Source organism: Neofelis nebulosa, chromosome 6, assembly GCF_028018385.1.
Source record: "Neofelis nebulosa isolate mNeoNeb1 chromosome 6, mNeoNeb1.pri, whole genome shotgun sequence".
Classification (NCBI taxonomy): domain Eukaryota; kingdom Metazoa; phylum Chordata; class Mammalia; order Carnivora; family Felidae; genus Neofelis; species Neofelis nebulosa.
The window spans coordinates 91640550-91644986 of NC_080787.1; the positions used below are offsets into that span (position 1 = coordinate 91640550).

Consider the following 4437-nt stretch of genomic DNA (forward strand, 5'->3'; position numbering starts at 1 on the left):
ATTAAATCATTATATAGGATATCTATACAGTAAGTTTAATTTTGTTGGAGAGAATGCATATTGAAAAATATTTAGTAACAAATGTCTCTAACAATCTAGAATTTCTGAAAATTTATAAAAATATATATATTCTAACATTTGTATGTGATATGTTGTAGTGATACATCAAAAGAAGAACATATTGACTAGTGACTTTTAGAAATATGTTCAGGGTACAGATTATTAACAATTCTTATTTCCATTTCCTATCTAAAAAATAATAAATATAATCTTTTATCCCATGTCACAATATTCTGAGAAACATGACTTTCTGAACAGTCTGTTTTATGTCTTTACATATGTCGTTCTAGTTAATATAGTATTTTTCTGTGTAAGCTATTTGGATAAATACCACATATTAAATAAAATAAAACTGGAAATTTTATTTTTTAATGTTTTAGTTTTATGAATTGAACATGTTTTCATCATAAAGGATTATATAGAATATATAAACATATCAATCTAAAGCTAAAATCACATGAAGTGTATCTTACTGTCTCATTGTTCATAATTGGTGTTGTTAATTCATACTAATATCTTTTCATATAGTTGAAAGTGTAGTAAATGTGTCACAAATAGAATGGAGAGCAATGACAAACCGAGAAAGTATTTGCAACATGTAGAACAAAGAATTTCGTATTCTCTTTAAAACATTTCTACATGGATTTTAATATCTTTATATAAATATGCATACATATTATATAGTTTACAAATACATACAAATATATATTTATACATACATGTATGTGTAAATCAAATTTTATGTAACATATTTAGTTAACTTCTTGCTGGAGGAAAGTTAGTCCAAATTTTTTACTCCTATAAATACAATCCTACGGGAGATATTCTTGTAAATAAATTCTGGAAAGCATATGTAACTATTCTTAAGAAAAATTCTTACTAGAGAATTTAGTACATTAAGAGAAAGGAGCATTTAAAATATATTTTTTTAATGTTTCTTCATTTTTGAGAGAGAGAGAGACATACCATGAGCAGGGGAGGGGTAGAGAGAAAGGGAGACAGAATCTGAAGCAGACTCCAGGCTCAGAGCCTGACATGGGGCTTGAACCCATGAACTGTGAGATCATGACCTGAGATGAAGTTGGATGCCCAACCAACTGAGCCACCAGGTGTCATGAGAAAGGAGCATTTTTAAGGCTCTTGTTATGTCTTATCTGAGGAAATTGAGAGGTGTTTTGTTTTTTGTTTTGTTTTGTTTTGTTTTGGTGTGAATAGGTGTTTTTATTAAAGCACAGGGACAAGATCCTTAGGCTGAAAGAGGTGTACTGTGATTGTGAGGAGTGATTGAAAATTTGCTTTTAAGTTGTGGGGGATGGATAGAGAGAATGAAAGTCTCTAAATTAGAGATTTCCAATGTTAAAGAAGATTTACAGGATCCTGGAGGTCTGGCTATTGTTAAGCTAAGGTCCCTTTTAGTCTAGCAAAACATGAACATTAAGGCAATCTTGAAGCCTTGAGGAATGTCACACTCTGCTCGCCTCAGGCATTTATCAATGGGCTGTAAGTTGTAAGGAAATTTAATTTTATCTACCTTTCTCTTGCTTTGTTCTCATCATTTTCCCCTCAGAACCATTTGGACCCTTAAATCTTTAAGGTTGTTGAGGCTGGAAGGTCTTTTCTTCTGTAACTATTCCTGCTGAATAGGGGCAGAGAGATGTCAACATTGGTCAGTTGGGGAATTTCAGAGAATTTTTAAACTAGGTTTTAACATATGTAATACATTGTCTTTGTACTAAGTATACATAAGATGATACGTAGTTATTCACCTGGTCATGGGGCCTCTTCCAATTGTATCTGCCTCCTCTCCTGCCCTGTAATAAGCAATGTCAGTAGGCTAGTGTGGCTTTCTTTCACTCATGCAAGTGTATACATGTAGAAGCGTGTTTTGTTTTGTTTTGTTTTTCACCACCAAATAGAACCATATTAATGACATTAATTGGGAAATTACTTCTTTCATTTGAAAATATTGTCACCAACCTGTAAGTCAGCAGATTTAAACAAAAATAATTTTGAAATTCTTATGGTTCTCCCTTATATTTATAATTTTGTATAAATATGATTATAGCCTATGTGCCATTATTTTTTAAAGAGCAGTTATTTTTAACTCTTCTAGCCTTTGTTCTCTTCATTCAGTTTTCCCATATTTCCATACATGAACAGATATAGTATATAGCCAGTATATATATATATACACACTGTTTCTATATATAAATGCTTTCACAATACATACATTTATACGTGTATAAACTTATATATAAATATATATACTTGTAAATACACACAAATACACACTTATACACCTCATGCACACTCCATACATAAATATAGCGATATAGATCTATTTATTTAGTTTATAGAGATTTGTCTCTTTCTTTTACAGAATAATTAGTATGCTATACCCTTGATAGCATCTTGTTTTGCTCACTGAGTACACCTTGAAAGTTGAAATCATTCCCAGTCAAATGGTTTAGTGCTAGCTCAATTTAATGGACAAATATCAATTCATCATGTTAATGTGCCATAATGTCTTCACATGTAATTATTGGTGGATCATGTACATTTTAATTTTTGCCAATTTAATAGTGAAATTTCAAAATCTCATTTTTTTTTACATTTATTTGGTTATTGTGCATTTGATCATTTTTCGTACTTTTAATTTTTCCCCCGTTTTATTGAGATATAATTGACATGCAACGCCGTATAAGTTTAAGGTGTATAGCATAATGACTTGTATATTGTGAAACGATTAGCACAGTTAGTTAACATCCATCATCTCATATACATACCAAAAAAAAAAAAAAAAAGCTTTTTCCTTGTGAAAACAACTATTAGGATTTACTCTCTTAACAACACACAGATAAATCTACCATAGAGTAGTTTTAACTATCGTCATCATGTTGTACATTATATCTGCAGTACTTATTTATCTTATAACCAGAAGCTTGCACCTTTTGACCACCTTCATCCAATTCCCCAATCCCTCATCCCCTGCCTCCAGAAACCACAAAACTGCATCTCTTTTTCTATCAGTTTGTTTTATTTTGTCTTGGCTTTCAGTTTAGTTTTGTTTTTTAGATTCCACACGTAAGTGAGATCATATATTATTGGTCTTTCTTTGTCTAACTTATTTCACGTAGCCATAATGCCCTCAGGGTCTATCCGTGTTGTCACAAATGGCAGGATTTCCTTCTTTTTATGGCTGAATAATATTCCATTGTTTATTTATGCTACAATTTCTTTGTCCATGTATCCATTACTGGAAATTTATGTTGTTTCCATGGCTTGCCTTCTGTGGATAATGCTGCTACAAACATGAGGTGCATATATCTCATCAACGTGGTGTTTTCATTTCCTTCAGATATATTCCCAAAAGTGGAATTGCTGGATCATATGGCAGTTCTATTTTGAATTTTTTGAAGAAACTTAATAGTGTTTTCCATAGGAACTATACCAGTTCACAATGCCACCAGTAGCACACAAGTGTTCTCTTTTTTTCACATTTTGCCAGCATTTGTCATCTCTTCCCTTTTTGATGATGGTCATTCTAACCATCTTGGGAAAAAACCAAAATTCAAAATTCAAAGTACAGTTTCTACTGATTGCATGTTGCTTTCACATAGTGTTAAAGTCAAAATATCATAAATTGAGCCATCCTAAGTTGGGGACTGTCTGTATATGCATATCACTCTTAGTAAATGGAGGAAAATGGATAGCTAGTTTTACCATTATCATATAGCTAAGAACTGCAATTGAAACACGTGGTTTAACTACTAATCAATACAGCAGTCTTTTCCTTATAGAGTTCACGTTTAAGTTATTGACAGAATTTACACATGAAGAATATTTACCCCATACCTTTTCAGGAATAGTTACACAACCAAAGGATGCTACATAATTATCACCAATATTACTAAAAATATTTAACATTTACTGCTGCTGCTTCTGTGCCAGTAGTATTTAATTCGTCTAACAACCATGTGTGGTGAGTACCCATATGTTACCCATTCACAAATGAGGCTCCTCGTGTTTAAAGAAATTATCACCTATCTCAGTGAGGAATAGCCAATGTCCTTCTGATGTAAAACTCTTATTTTTATTCATTAAGCTTCACTGACCTTATCAATATACACATTCTTTAAAGCTGATATAAAATAATTTAGAAAAAAATTCTGTAAGAATTGAAATTATAAGCATATAATGTCAGGGCAAATGATTGGTATTCAACGCCTCTTAACCATGATGCCTCACTGCCTTTGAGTCCCCACTGCGTCTGCGCGTGGAGCCTGGGGTCAGGCTGCAACGCCAGAGCACGCGCTTGCGCGTAAATGGGGCTGCCGGGTCATCCACCCGCGACCGTCTTAACCTCAAGAGACGGCT

General features: G+C 32.7%; 1 non-coding gene across 1 annotated transcript; it reads left to right on the forward strand.

Annotated features, from left to right (window-relative positions):
* The first annotated feature begins 4304 nt into the window (after positions 1 to 4304).
* On the forward strand, positions 4305 to 4437 carry LOC131515626 (small nucleolar RNA SNORA76). Its single transcript, XR_009263680.1, has one exon. It is a non-coding gene; the product is annotated as a small nucleolar RNA SNORA76 (small nucleolar RNA).